This window comes from Topomyia yanbarensis, chromosome 2, assembly GCF_030247195.1.
Source record: "Topomyia yanbarensis strain Yona2022 chromosome 2, ASM3024719v1, whole genome shotgun sequence".
NCBI classification, from domain to species: Eukaryota; Metazoa; Arthropoda; class Insecta; order Diptera; family Culicidae; genus Topomyia; species Topomyia yanbarensis.
Window position 1 is genome coordinate 49,692,126 of NC_080671.1, and position 17,111 is coordinate 49,709,236.

The 17,111-nt window shown below is 35.9% G+C and overlaps 1 protein-coding gene across 1 annotated transcript in view; it reads right to left on the reverse strand.

The window, feature by feature from the left end:
- LOC131684571 (neural-cadherin-like) overlaps positions 1-17,111 on the reverse strand; it is a 1,488,321-nt gene that overhangs the window by 1,087,258 nt on the left and 383,952 nt on the right. Inside the window, exon 3 of the mRNA XM_058967571.1 lies at positions 4,896-4,937. The gene's annotated coding sequence lies outside the window, so the exon portion shown is untranslated. The remainder of the gene's footprint in view (positions 1-4,895; positions 4,938-17,111) is intronic.

The window sequence follows — 17,111 nt, forward strand, 5'->3', positions numbered from 1 at the left end:
ACACTTTAGGATTACCAGGAGTTGCACATTGAAGGATGGTTTCGCTACTCCCAAGCAGAGCTGCAAATTTTCATCAGGTTGTGTTGAACTTGAAGGAAGAACAAATTACAAATCATGCCCTACTATGTTCAATTCGTCGTTGTTCGTTTGCATAATTTATTCAAACAGCCGAGCTGCTCAATCATTTCCTTTTCATTTTCGATTTCATTGACATTATAAATATCTCTGTACTGACGCAAAATTACTCTGAACATACTTCTCACTGTTCATGTAAGCTTGAAAACGCAAAATATGTCAACATTTAACCTAAACCGGCCTCTACAGAGCAGATGACAACTTTGGTTGGTGAATGAAAAAGCATCAATTTGAAATGGAGACGTACGGTTTGGTTATAAAAATCCCGCCAACTTGAAAGTGAATGATTAAGGGAGGCTTTGAATTTGAATCATGGTTGGGTTTGATTGAACTGAAAATTGGCATTTGAAAATGAAAATTTGCACCACTGCTCCAAAGCATAATTATCTACTGATTCCCTGTGCAACTTCAGCTAGCCCAGATCGATAACGGAGTAGCAGCCAGGGGTGGTCGCACAAGCTCAAGCGTAAACTGTTTTGTTAAGTACATTCGTACCCCACAACTAAAATCGTTTTGATATGTCTAATTTTTATTAAATTTATAATTAAATTCGATAGTTTTATTATAAAATCATTCGTAAAGAATCCTGTTTAAAAAAAGGTATATAAAATTTTAAATATATTTTGACTATTTAAATATGTAATATTTCATTTTGTATAGAACAAGTCTTTAAAATACGTCAAAATTCCCTTCTTCCTTCATAGTGCTATAACTCCGGTAGTTTCAACCCGATTTTGAACATCTGAACGGCGTTGGAAAGATTATTAAATTTCATTTTGAACAAACTTATTCAAAAACCGATCAAAAAGTGTACTCATTCCGATACTTTTTGAACATCAAACGCCAATACAAATGGTTAAAATATAGCAATACGTAGGAACGGAGATGAAACAGGAAGATGGAACGAAGGAACAGGTAGAACCGGTACATTGTACGTGTATATAAAGTAAGTATGTTCCAGAGCCTGTGTCTGGTGTTACTTTAGATTCTTAGATGAGACTAGGGTTCAGTTCGGGTACCTAAAATTAAAAATCTTCGAGATCTTTGGTTGATTCTCCCTGTTAGCAAGTTGGGTTCGGATCGGGCTTCTCAAATTTAAAATTATCGGGTTCGGGTCGGGTTCAGATTTTCAAATTTTAAAATTCTGGGGGTCGGGTCGGGTTCGGGTTTTACAAAATTTTCATTCTCGGGTTCGGGTCTGGTTCGGGTTTTTAAGTTTTAAAATATTCGGGCTCGGGTCGGGTTTGGGTTTTTATCAAATTTTATAATTTCGGGCTCGGGTCGGGTTCGGGTTTTTCAATTTTCATGCTCTCGGGTTCGGGTTCGAAAAATTTGAAACTCGACCATCTCTAGCACATGCCTGTGAACTAAACATAGAGGAGAACATAACACAAAAGAGACACTAAACGTAAGTCGATACTTTCATGCTTTCTTATGTATACAAGTTTGGACAATGAGACAACACTGAAAAACATGTACAACAAAAAGCATATAAGCTTCCTTGTTTTCGGTAGTAACTTTTTAACCGTCCAGTACAAAACCACAGAAATAAGGGACCATCCATAAATGACGTAGCATTACATGAGGGAGGAGTTTTAAATTTTGTGATGTGTGACGACAGGGATGTAGGGGGTCATGTCATGCTACGCAGCTTTTTTAAAGGGGAATAGGGGTTGACTTGATGTCACGACAATCTTACCCATTTCATCTAACATCGTTTTTTTTTATTTTTTTACGGGACTAGGGGGGAGGGAAGCTACGTAATTACCAGGGAGTATTTATAGGTTTGTGACGAAATGCTACAATGGAGAACCCGAGCAAATACTCATGGGTTCAAACACCACACAGCCCCTTGAAAAGACCTTAAACATGGTCCGTGCCAAAATTTCCAACTATCAAGATACCATACAATGGTCTCAATAACCCATAAATACACCAACATATGGTATTTTATGTGGGATCTACCGGACCATGGTAATGGTGTTTTCATGGGTTGAACCCATTTCAAACACCCATGTCAAGCCCCATGAGCATGGGGGTATTATGGACTTTTCGTTTGCTCGGGAAGGGGGGTGTTAAAATCACTCAAAAATGCTAGGTCATTTATGGATGGTACCTAAAACGTCGTTCAAGAAATCGTAAATCTGTTACTTTATTTCGTTGCGAATCTGATTTTTTAAATTATTAATGTTTGCTAAATACATATTTTTCTATTATATTCAGAAATTCCATTTCATTCCTTCTAATTATCTCATAACCATTCTATTAAATCTTTTTTTACATTTATTACATTCGTTATTTTCAATGCATCATAATATTTATTTATTTCAATATTTGGGTAGGGAGGGTGCGTCAGGGCATCATACGAACTGTGTCATGGATTGGGGTACGTGTATCGCCGGTCTCTAGCCAGAAGATAGTAATGTCTGCACTGACTTCCTAATTCTTCGGAATTATGTGGTTATTGTTTATTTTCCTATCTGCCATGGCACGGTAAGTTTGACGTGCTCTTCTCACACAGACCATAAGGCAATGCCTTAACTAATAAGGTAAGGGTAATAAGAAAAATAAGAAAAATGCTCTTATAGCAAGACATTGAAACTAAAACGGTCAAATCGGCAATACCAACACATTCAAATCCTCTCTGCGTCGCACTCATGTTTTACAAATTCTTATACAATAAATATTATCACATCGGATTGTCTGGAAGTGTATTACGCATCAAGCAAAGCGAACACAGTTTCTATTTTCTCTACACGACATATTTCGTATTTTAAAATCGGCTCACACTCGGATAGTTTCAAAGTACAGTCAGAAAAAAACCGATTCGGAATAGTGGTGGGGTATTTGGTCCGTGCTAAATTGAAATTTCTTTTTTACGTAAACAGCAAGGTAACGACTGCATGAAACATGAACGACCCTTCCCCATGTACGGGAAGCAAGACCTACGCACAGTGGTACCTCCCCATATAAAGAAGTGACAAAATTATAAAAATTGGTTTATTTGGCTAAAAATTGGGTTTTAACTAATTTTGAGTCGCTGAATAGATTTCTGCTATCAGTTTTGAAATTCCATAATTCTTTTTTTCGACTCCTTTTATGTAAACCCATTTGAAGGCGTTATTCGTTTAAGGGTTAATATACACGTTAATAATAGTAGTCAATAACATCAGATAGCAGAAATGGTTGCCAAAACTAGTAAAAATTTTACTAATACTAATACTAATACTAATTTTTCAGTAATATGATGTCGAGTAGGCAACCAATTTGTAAGAAGATTCATGAGCTACATGGCGTCTCCATATGGGTATTTTCAAAAACATAGATATAACAACTTCGGCGCAAAAATGCGCAAGATGAGGCCTATATATCTTGAAACTAAACGAAATTTGGAGTCAGATTCATGATAAGTGACCCATGGGAGACCATCTCCAAAATTGGAAGAGGTATACAGATAAATTACTGAAACGCCATTGAATTTTTCAATTGATTTTTCTTAATACAGAACAAAGGTAAAACATTTCTGTATAAAAAGCTCATATCTATAGTTTAGTATCTTTTTCATCCGATTATCGTAAAATTTTGAAATACTTTTGTTCGAACCAAGAGAAAAATAATATAAATATTTTCGAAATAATTACAAGACATTGATTTTTGGGGTTTTGTCACTCGTCGTGCCACTGTGCTACGGTTTGGATCCACGCATTCGAACCGAGGGTCTGGCTCCAGACCTTTGTCTGGATCTAAGCACCAAATCTGGGCCTGGTTCAGGTCCAGACCTGATAAGGGAAAAATGGGATGGGCTGGATCTGGGTACTGGCCCAGATCCGGGAACTGGTCTAGATCCGGGAACTGGTCATAGAAATTGACCGAATTATCCTACATACGAACAGAGCAGAAGTTGACACATACTGAAAAAGTGTTAGTTTGACAAATTTCATGTATTTATATATTTGTACAGTTACCGAAATTCGTCATTCTACCGTTTATTACCTTTGCGGTAAGATGGGTTTAATACCGCAATGCGCAAATGCGTGGTCTGTTACCGAAAAGGCAATAGAATTTTTCTCAAAAGTAATAGAAACATACCCGTCGGATTTTGGGTGTATTCAAACGTCCGGATTTTATTGCTGGAAGCAGATTCTTTGTCCCTGTGGAGTTCACATAAAAACTTCTGCTTATGGATCCAACCCTTTTTGACCGTTCATACAGCGAAAAATTGAAAGTCGTTTGCCGGCAACATTTGACTTTGCTGTTAAAAGCAACTGCAGCCATTGGCGTAGCCCTTGCACTGATGGTGGGTTCACTACATAATCATCATCATCAAAATGATTCTATCCAATTTCCTTCAGAGAGTAAATTTTGCACATAAATTGAAATTTGACACAATTTTACGAAACGATATTCACGAAATGACGAAAAATAATTGTGAACTTGAAAGATGTGAAAAAATGATAAGTATGTTATTTTCGATGTGCCGTGATGTAAAATTAAACCTATAAACATTTAAAAACACATGGTTATGAAGTAGACTTACGTAGTCCACGAGACTTAAATGTAAATGTAAAATAAAATTAAAATTAAAATTAAAATTAAACGTCAGGGGAAGACGATCTAAATACTAAGTGTATTTAATTTCAAAATGCATGGTGTAGCGATTCGAATATTTTCCCCTAATTTCGTTTTGATATTTTAAACACTCAAGAAAATTAACCAAAATATACTGTGGATAATTTTACATCTAAAGTTATTTTACTTACATAGATTTCACCATTATAAGCAACCAGTTCCTGCTATAGTTTCTGAAAATAAACAAAAATAATCACTGCTTAGTTTGTGCTGAAAACATTGTGTATACTGGTTTAGATGCATTCAATATTATCTCCCAGCACAATCAACAATAATTTACCGCGGGTCCAACTTCGTTATGATAATTTACGACTAACAAACCTGCCATTGCATCATTCATCAGAACCATTAGGCGGAGGCGTTTAGCAAACAGTAAACAAACGGCAAAACCAATTTACTTTAACATTCTCCCCCGAACATACATCGGCACGTACTCGCGAACATAGATGATAGATTCGGCGGAAGGTAAACTTTCCCACATATAAATTACAACAAGCGATTCCGAACACCCTCCGAAAGCTGCCGGGCGTGACTGTGCAAGATTAAACCATTTTCAGCCCTCGTTTCGGCGCAAGATTATGAAATCGGTCAGCGTCAAATGATCCCGGCACCACCTCACAGTCCCATTTCCCCCTTCCCGCTCCCCTCTAGGTCCCTGGGATCAGCGCGTGTCAAGCCATGCTCATCTGAGCACAACGCAACCCGCACCGAGTCACCCATCGACTGCCGGCCGGCCGGTCCTAGTTCTGCCACGACACGACAACATTGGATTGAGAAATTATTTCGGCCCGAGCTATTTCGCAGCATCGCCGGGTCACAATTTATACATTCTACCATATCCGTTTCCGCAACATTTGATTTCCTGGGAATGGTGTCATTTGTGAAGCGGTTGGGCGATTGTTGCGGACGATCTCGCGCTGCAGCAGCCGCAACCCGAACGGAAGCTTCCTCGGGTTTTGCCCCAACCAACCATTTCTGCGGAGAACAACGCGCGCCGCCGCGCCTGCTGGTGCAGCGCTATTTAGTTCAGCCTCGTGGGAGATATCGAATTTGCATCTATCAGCGGCAGTACACACCTTCCAATTGGTTGGTTGTGTTGATGGCGTTGTCGTTTCGAATTGTGGTGGAAGGCAGAATATATCGTATGCAATATGTATGCGATTTTGCGAGAGTCAGGCATAGTTTTGAAATCCGTACCTACCTATAGCGTTAGTGCGGTTGCTCTAGCGGTATTCCTTTCAATTGGCAAGCGCCTTAAGTATGTTGAAATCAGATAGCGAAGTTGCAGGAAGTTAACTTCAAAGTTTCATCACGAGGCAATCGTTCGAATATTTAGCAGGACTGCTTTGATGATCGTGCTCGTTCTGCGAAGTTGTTTGTGTTTCGAATTGATGAATACTTAACATCGCGGTAAGGGAACGGGAAAGTTTTCATTAGATCCCATCGGAAGGGATTTGCATAAATATTAATTAGGTAAAGAGTGAGCACGAAAGTATTGCGATACAGCAAATTTCTTGACAAATTTCATGTATTTATCGGAACCACATTTGTAGGGTGGTTTATAGATATTCAGCAGTTTTCATATATTTAATTTGTTATTGCATGTTGATGCGTACAATTCTCTATACGCCATCCATAAGAACTGGTACAGTCGTCAATAAAACATGTTTTTCATATTATAATGATGTAACCGAAATTTGAAAATATAAGTAAAAACAATAAATTTCAGCTGCTCCACGAACTATGCGTACAAGTCACTTGAAATTATTGTCATTTTCATGGATTCATTGAATTATCAGTATTTTAATTCTGTAAATTAAATCGAAAAAGTTGTAACTGTTGTTTATTGCATTGAGTAGTATTTATTTAAACTTTTATCGTATTAACGTAGGCTTGGGTAATTCCTCCATAAGAAATCTGGATCGGTTTTATTCTCATATTATTTAAAAAAAACCATGACTAATTAATTGACTTATATAAACATTACTCGATATTCAACGAAAGAAAAAACAATAGAAAATGAATTATGTTGCATTTCGTATAAACTGGGCTTGTTTTTTCGACACTTTAGCAACAACGCGACAAAATCCTCGACGTAGGCAATATCAGTCGCATATAAAAATAGTATTCATCTTAAAAAGATTCATAATTTTAAATTTATCTACCAAACATCCAACCTGGAGCAGTTTTCACTCAGTACTGCACAACAAACGATTAGTCTAGTCATTCGACTATAATTGTACACAATTTACCATGTAATTGGATTACGAACGAGCATATGTGAAACCGTGCCTGCATTTCTGTACAGAGACGAACGCTACCGTTGGATTGATACGGAATCGATGCCACAAATAAACTCCCACCCCCCAGAAGGCGAAATCCCACTTTGTGTGTGTGTGTTACGTTCGTAGACTTGGGGACAATGCGGTATCCGTAGGTATCAGAAGCACCACGACAGGACACTACAGGATCCGAACGCAAAAAGGACTACATAACTTAACAATAGGAATGCAATCCGAATAAAGCTTTTGTGTCTAGCTTACAAGCTCGACTGTGATGTGAACGGAACTTAGCAGCGAACAGCTTATAGAATTTTTATCAGCAGATCAGCAGTACCTACATATGTGTGATCTGCCGTGCATCATTTATCATAGGGATGTTGTCAATAGTATCCTAGATTAGTGGAATCGTGTCGTGTCAAATTCATTCAAGTTGAAATTTGATTGTAATAGCGCACTGAATCGTGAAAGTAAATGTTCCTTCTGGTTTGATTTGTATGACGCATACATACACACTCGAAACTAGGGTTCGTCGCGGTGCGGATGTGGGCGGTAAATGGATTGTCCGCACCGCAACCGCAAAAAAAATAATAAAACCGCACCGCTTACCGCAACCGCACTTTATTTACCGCACCGCACCGCACGGTAATGCGGTAAATGCGGTAAAATTTTTATATTTTTAAAAATAGTGTTGAAAAATTGTACATTTGTGTGACCATATATAATAAAATGTTATTCTTATTCACACGGAATTTAACTTTAAGAGACTCCTCAGAATGCAATGTTAATGAAAAAAATCAACTTTTGCATTTTCTATTAATAAAATTCCGTACATTTTAAGGCAAATATTATACATTTAAAATCGTTCTATTGCAGTAATAGGACAACTTTTATTTTAGTAACCCTTCAGTTAATTGGAAAAGTGGAACAAAAATGTAATAAGAAATGAAGTTGCATATTTTTTTCTTTAAATTTTCATATTTTTAATGTTTTTGACATATGAAAATGAAATGGATGATTTTTGCATTTACGTAGTAGATCACCTTTCATTCTTGAAGGAACTTCACCAAAAAAAAATTAAAGTCGAAATACCAGTACTACTATATAGTAGCGCATATATTCCAATACAGTGAAATAAAAACATATTGTATCTCATCAATAAGAATGACGCCATATTAAACAAAAAAATACTCTATACATAACATCTAATCAGGAATCCGGTCTCAACCGGTACAGAATAATTGAACATTAGAAAAACTGCAAAAAAGTATGAGTTGTAGCATACAGCAGAAATGATTTTTAAAAATATGGGGTTTTACGGACAAAATATCCCAAAACTCTAACTTCCACATTCTTCAAAAAACAGATGTATTCTCATTCAAAAACTAAGAATAAAGCTTCCTTTTAAAAATGCATGAAGTGTAATTTTCTAAAGGAAAGTTCTAGCATATATGTTCCTCTAATAAAGAGCCAATGGCAAAATGTTCAATTGAAGTGAACAGGAGTCAAACTATGTGGTATTTGGCAAAAAAAGCTTCAAAAAAGCTACAAAATGGTCTTAGCTGAAAAATATTAGGACTTAATTTGGTAGAAAATTATAGTAAATTTGAATGGAAGTACGCGAAAAAAGTTATATAGCATACTTTTTGAGAATGAGTCCAATAAAATTAACTGCAGAAAAATTCACATTGAATTTACAAAGCAATCAAAGAAGATAGAAATACAATGTTGATGAACGAATAATCATCCTAATTTGGACCCCTCTTTATTTCGGACGCTTTCATACATTTGTATCCTTTACTGCGAATTACTCCAAATTCGTTTGGTTTGATGAAGATAATTATATTCTTTGGGTTGTGTTTAAGTCCCAGCAAAATTAGTTAATCTCTAATTCCTTTAAATTAGTCAAATTCACATTTGAAAAATTGATATCGCAAACGATTCGTAATTCCACGATTTCCAAAAGAAATCGAGAGAAGTGATGAACTTTTAAATTGGATTTAAGAGTAAAAATTTATTGTTTTTAAATGATCAAACAATTTTGTCTCTATTTGGATCATGCATTTTATGTATTTGAAATGGTTAGTTTGTTTTACTTAGAAGTATAAAATAACTAGTCCAAAATATGTCGCGTAAAAATAATAGCGTCAAAATGTTTCGGACACAACTAGATTTTCTTTCATTATAGCAGTCTGTTTATCAATTTAGAATAATCGAAATTATCACTTTATCAATTTTTTTTTTTGCGATGCGGTTGCGGTAAAACCGCGCGGTACAAGCTCTTTCCCGCACCGCATCTGTGGAAAAAAGTGTCTCACTGCACCGCAGATTTTGCGGTGCGGGTGCGGTAAATACCGCGCGGTTGCGGTAATTACCGCAACCGCGACGAACCCTACTCGAAACATAACTACGTCTGATTTCTTATCTAACTAAGAACGTCTTCTCAATAAACTAGTAAATTAAATCAAATCGCATTCTACAAAATCCCTCTATATTTAGTAATTTCAATATGACCTCTACCCGTATTGAATTCTTGCCAGCACGCTCTGCATGATTGAATGAGTTCAAAGCTTTCAAAGAGAATTAACTTCATCCAACTTCGTTGCATCAATTACATCGGCATAAAAGGACGATAAATATTCGTTTGACTGCTTTGACTGCAGGAAGCCTTTTCACTTACCACAACATCCCCATCGGTACAGGTCGGCTTAGATCGAAGACATTTTCTTTTCCAGCGGGTACCTTTTTCATATTCATGAAAGCCAGTGGCCAACCTTCGCCGTATTGGCATGCAAAAAGCTCGTTTACTCGAAAGCAGCATCATTCATCGAAGGATTCGAATTGAGCTGCATTCAGTGCAGTTGAAACCGTATTAACGAAGTTCGATGACCAAGTGATTAGTTGCGCAATGGAATCGATTGACTTTTTCTTAGTATTTTTTGTTCTGAGAGGTTCGCTCGATGTCGTTCGTTGGTTATGTGAACAGATAAGCGGAACTAAAATTCCAAAAGAGAAGTTTACAATTTTAATGTTTTTAGGTAAGCAAGTGATCTTTCTGTGTCAGACTGATTTATTCCTGGTCAGGAAAGAAATATATTGCGAGTCGTTTGGACATATAATATGTCATTTGGGTTCGGTCACTCTGAAAACAAGTCGTTGAAAAAACATAGCGAGGGTTGTTTTAAAAGAGTGCAATGCAAGTTGGTCGGTATTTCCGGATCGCTATTAGGTGAAATTCAGCCGCTAGGAAATTCTCAGCACCAACTAACAGATAAACAGAAACGAGCAGTGCTAAGAATTCGATTGCACCGATAGAATATAGAACTAGAAATGGCTTCATTAGGCAAATGAATTGTTCGCTGCTATATACGAAAGTCTTTATAATATTTACGAGCACCATTCGTCAAACCGTTAACGTCAAAAGAGCTTCAATAGAGGTAAAATATGGTCATTGTTGCTATACGTCAGATAATTGTAGATCATCACGACGGTCTCGGTCTGACCATTAAGTAGCCGTATCCGTGTCCGCCGGTTTCAGGAAAATTTCCTGGACCTCTTTCGCTTCCAGTTGATCCAGAATCCGGAGCAGTATGGATTCAGTTGAGCTATCGCGAACTGCTCGTTGGTTTTGTATGAATAAGTGTGAGTTTTTCTCTGCAGGATCAATGTCAAAATAATATGCTATTAAATACGAAAAATTCTCTTAGATGACGAAATGAATTCGTGCAACCAACGAGATTGTTCGTGATATACGCAAACGTTTATTAAAATAAACAAAACATTTCGTTTCATTCACGAAAAATAATGTCGTTTTCAAAGACGACATTCGTGCAATGTAAACTAAATAAGTAAAATTTACGAAAACTTTCGTTCATCAAGCGGCCTTTTCTTCGTACCACAATAAAATCAATTTGGACAGAGGTGAGCAGATTGAAATAAAATCGATTTTGCCAGATCGGTCCTTTTAGTTAGTTAAAAAATCGTTGTTGTTTAACATCGATCTTAACTTATCGGTTGAAAAAATAATATGCTAATGAATACGAAAACTTTCCTAAGATGAACGAAATAAATTCGTGTAAGCAATGAAATCGTTCGTAACATACATAAACGTTTATTAAAATAAACGAAACATTTCGTTTCATTCGCAAAAAATTATGTCGATATCAACGATAACATTCGTGCAATGTAAACTAAATAAGTAAAATTTACGAAAACTTTCGTTCATCAAGCGGCCATTTCTTCGCACCACAATAAAATCGATTTGGCCACATCGATTGTTTTGAATCAAAAATAAATCGATGTTGTCAAACATCGATCTCAAAAGATCAACAACAGGCTATTAAAAACGCAAACTTTTCTAAGATAAGCGAAATGAATTCGTGCGACCAACGAAATCGTTCTTAATATACACAAAAGTTTATTAATATAAACAAAACATTTCGTTTCATTCACGATAAATAATGTCGTTATCGACGATAACATTCGTGCAGTGTACATTAAATGTGTAAAATTCACGAAAACTTTCGTTCAACAAGCGGCTATTCTGGTGGTATCTACAACTTCTCTCCTAGATATCTCCTTCTTTCATTAAATTTTCATCTGATTTTAAAGGTGCCGTTTCGTAACTGCTCTTTTATTTTATTGAAGTTAAGGTAGCTTGGCATATCCTTTCGCGGTTGCGCTTGGTTTTCAGCGACGCACCCCAGACAGGAACCCCATATCGCAGTATCGATGACGAACCACTATCTAGCAGACGCCTCGTACTGCTTCTCGGACCGCCGTCGCGACGGTTGGCTTGATCCTCGCTATTGCTTGCGTTGCCTGTTAACTTGGACCTTCGCTGCGGCCATGCAATGGTTCGACCTTCATTACTTTAAATTCTGATATTCCTTTTGCTTTCCGCCATTCTCTCTATCTATTATGCTATATAGGCCCTTTGCGTACTTGAGCCATATAGCCCCAAACTCCACACGGATATTACCTTGCAGATACAAAATTTCTCTCGGTTCCGATGTACATTTCGTGAATCAATTGGCTCCCAGTTTTGTTACGATTCCAATGAACCATGTAGCTCCCCGCATCACCGCGATCTACTCGATGTAGTTCACGGCGGTAGAACTAGCCTTCACAACGATCAGACCGGTAGGAGGCGAGGGCTCTCGCCAATTTTCACTACAAAGAAATATTCTCAGAAGATAACTTTTGCAAAAGAAACTTAGAAACTTAAAATATTATGAACATTTGTGTCGAATATCTTCAATTTTTCAAAACTTTAATAAAATATTTCGTAGGGTTTGTGCTTCACAAAATCATTCGAAATCATTTTTTGTCAAAATTCATGCTAATTGCAACATATTACAATTCAGCCAAAAATAGAATGTAAGTGAAGAAATTTTTTAACCAGTGCTATCATTATCTATTTTTTGCGATTTGGCGACTTAGTCCGGCGGTTCACATGGATCAACATCTATATTCTATTAACCGGAAGGTATCGATGAAACCTTGAAGCAGGGGGATCTGGGTCGGGATTTAATTCACAATTTCTACTAGTTCATATCAATAACGGAGCAGCAGCCAGGGATGGCCGCATAAGCTCATGCTTTTGTAGCTGACAGCCTGCGATTCACAAATAAATCCATTTTTGATGTCTAGCAAATTATTTCAATATTCTGTCCTTCCTTACCGGACAACGCAGAATGCTCTCTGCTCTGCTTTATCGAAAGAAAGTTAATCCATAAAATGAAGAAGGTTTATTCTATTAAACAAGGTAACAATTTTTCCAGAAGCGGAAAAATTTTCGATTTTAAAAATTAGCCGAGTATTTTCGAACCCATTAAAAATAAGTAATTGGAAGCATTCGGTTGGCTTGTTTTCCCTGTTTTATCTAACAATAGTTTTTTTAGGTTTATTTTCCGTCGGCCTCTGCCCACACTGAGTGCCTATCACCAACATCAGAAATGTGACTTCAACATCTGGACCCTAGATACGGGCCCTTCAACACATAGACCGGAGGACCAATGGCTGGCTTTACTTTCCATCCGAAGGAAGACGTGACCACAGATTTTTCACCCCATAAAGTCGTAACGGCCTCGGTTAGGATTTAACACAGACCCACTGGGGTAAGAAGCATTCAACTACTAGTGACTTAATTTAAAAATAATTGAACTTGTATGTTACATATGTTTTCTGACAAAAAGATTCCTTTTTTAATTTTAAATGACACAAATCATATCTATCTATCTATCTATCTATCTATATATATATATATATATATATATATATATATATATATATATATATATATATATATATATATATATATATATATATATATATATATATATATATATATATATATATATATATATATATATATATATATATATATATATATATATATATATATATATATATATATATATATATATATATATATATATATATATATATATATATATATATATATATATATATATATATATATATATATATATATATATATATATATATATATATATATATATATATATATATATATATATATATATATATTTATATATATATATGTATATATATATATAAAAGTCAAAGTTTGTATGTATATGATTTATATACTCCCAAACGGCTTAACCGATTTCCGTAAAAATTTGCACACAGTAGGTATTTGGTATGGGGCGTGTTTGTGTGCTATTAGTTGGAGATTATCTTCCCGCCAGATGGCGCTTTGGAACAAATTGTGTTTTCCTCCTATTTCGCAGAGTGTCGCAGCAACGCGCGATGGGTATTAGCTAGTATTTAATACACATGTTTCAATGAATCATAACGAAGTGGCACGTGCAAATTTCATAATTATTGCCGTAAAGGAATCCTGGCGTTCTTAAGTGATTTCACTGAGAATACAAAGATTAACTATTCGCGAAGTTCAGCTCGGATTCTAAGGGTTATCGCTGCCATCAACGAGAAGATTCCGCTTGAACCAGTGTATTCCATGACGAAAATTGCGAAGGAGTATGGGATCAGATATTTTTAGGCAGAAAATATCGTAAAGGGAAATTGCGGAGTGAAGTCGAAGGCACAGAAAAACTCACAATTACCTATAACTAACTAATCACCCATAAGCTACAAGTGAAGCGCTATAAGAAGAGCGATAGCATATCTACCGTCGATCAAGTTCTCAAAACCAGTATAAACCGTTATGTAAGCTTCCAGTTAAATACATGGGCAACGTGCACAAACATGTGTTCTTGACCAATCATTCCGCTAGTGATATGGCGTTTGAATTGGTGGTTTGGTAGAATAAGGAACCGTAGTCCATTCCAGTAGGCGGCGAAACTAATATATCAGTATTTCAAGCAAGTATGTCTTTATGAAGACTACTGTGCAATATGGACCGATGCCGAATCATATATTTTAACAAAGTGAGGCTCCATGCCACACTTCGAATCGCACTCAGAGCTGGATGCAGGAGCATCTACCTTTCTGGGTGAAGGTTACGTTGTTCAAATAGATTAATCAGTATGGCGCATCTTAAAATCCAAAACCTGTTTGATACGCCATTAAAATCAAGCAAACCCAAAAGAACATTTTCGTGTAACTGGACTGATAAGCACCCGCATTAAATTATTCGAACCTGTGATGCATTCCAGAATCGTGTTGAGATCGTAATGCGCCAAATGGAAACACGTTCCAAGACAACTTTTAGTTATATCTATTTACAAAAAAAAGCAATACTATAAATTTTTAGAATTATTTTGATTTGTGTATTGTTAAATTTTGTAAATAATAACATGCATACGGTAGACAACAGTAGCGATTATGATATGGACGTGTACTATAAAGAAGGCAACCTTTACCAACCCTTTTTGCTGCACTGCAAAGAACTACATATGCCAACTGGGAACATCACATGCACACTAGGGTGGCACAAATTTTAGAATTCAGTGGAACCGATCTAAAACTACTCGCTATATGATTTCATTCAACCATGCAAAATGTTGATTTGATAGGTTGCACTATATTTTAGCACAAATGGTTTAAAGTTTGTATGTGATTTAACATGGATAAACGATCTACATTATTTATTATATCGTAGACACGCTCGTATGTATTCTAAAAATATTTGCTATGCTAATTTTGGTAGATACGAGTACCGTGTACAACTTCCCCGAAGAGTGTAATAGGCTGCGACCTCTGGTTCAAAAGTTATTCTTTATACAATACTGAAGTGTCTACATCGCTGGTGAAAATTTAATTCATCTGGATACTCTGACTGATACCTCAATCAAGTTAACCGTGATATGCTAGTCATAAACTGAATTAGGCAGCTATCAATATAGGCTTTATAGTTTAGATGCGAGCGTCATAAATAGACAATCTGAATGACATGAGTTCGGTTCTTAATTTTTTAATTTTTTTTTTAATTTTTTTTTTTGTTCTATGTGAAGCGGGAACGTTATTATGTAGAATTGTTAGTTTCAAATAAAGTAATAAGAGAGATCATAACCGTTATTTCTGACGTGTTATTTTATTTTAGCAAAGTTATGTTCTAGCGTTATTTTCACGATGCTACTCCAATCTCAATCCCTGGATGATTCGTTTAAAAGTTTTGGTTAAAATCAAATCGTGCTTCATGGCCGGAGACACTCTTGCTGGCGTATAGTGACAGATATTGCCCGGCTTACTCAATTAACCTACCTTCATTTTACGGGGCACTCTATAGCATTTCCAGGTCCACAGGGATGTGGTGAACATCAGTTGAGCTTCAAAATAACGGGAATCTTTCCTGTTTCAGTCTTGTTTCAATTTTAATGTGCTCAATGTATATTATTGCACATCAAAAAAAATCATAAAAATATTTCTGTTACAATTCGATCCCAAGTCCTTTAGATCACATGTTTCGGATGATACCATCTGGACTGTATTTCCGCTTCACACCAACGGTATAACTGGCGACCACAACAAATACGTCAAGGTTCACTTGATTGAAGGTTCAGCTCGCCGGGTAGCCAGAGACAGCACTATTTCCATAACTTTCAGGGCAACGAAAGTTTAATTTTGCAATAACTCATGAACCAGTTGTCATAGCTATGATCTATCTTTAGAAGAAGTTGTTCTACTTGACTGAATCTATAGAATGTAGCATACAATATATTTTTTAGGGGCACCAGGCGATATATTTCTGAATTTAATTAAAATGTATTATTTTCTCATAGTAAACTGCATACAAACTTAGAATTATTTGTGCTAAATTATGCTGCAACAGATTTGATTCAGATTTAGCATAGGAGTTCGTTGAAGAATTACGAATTTTTCTAACTTGGTTCTGCGGTATTCAATATTTTTCATACATCCTCGTGCCACCCTAATGCACACACTACTTCTATATATTTCAAATTCATGCACAGAGAATACAGTATTTCAAAAGTCCTAAGATTCATTGCTAGACACAAAATATGGTTTATTTACCCTATTTTTTGCAAACAACTAAGTAGTTTTCATTGTATTATTTTCAGATTTGCACATATTTTGTGGTATGCATTTTAAAATGTTGATTTCAAGGCATTTCTTTGGACTGAGCAAATTATTTTTTTGTTTATTTGGTGTTTATTTAACCAACTAGGGAACTAATCCACTGGACATTTAAAATGTGTAGGGAATACGCATGGTCTTGTTTGAGTGGAACGATAACTTTTTAATCATGTATGAGGATTGAAAATTGACAATTTGTGAGAAGAACCAACAAGGAAGCAAAATACAAATTATTACCATATTCTTTAGGAAAAACTACCAATGTCTTACTGTCGCCAATCTTGTTGTAGTAATTAGTAGATATAAAAAACCGCGCGCATTCGACTTACAAAATTAGTTGTTTCAGGTATTCCGGTAGTGCTTATTTTATACCTGTTAAATTGCGCTTCAGTTAGCATAACGATGCGCACGAATGTTGATAACATTAGAATCAACACCTTATTTAAACTTTCGCGGATAAAGAAATCAATACATTCATCATTTTATTTCTTATAATAGTAATAGTATGGTTAATACACGATAAATAACGCTTGTATTAAG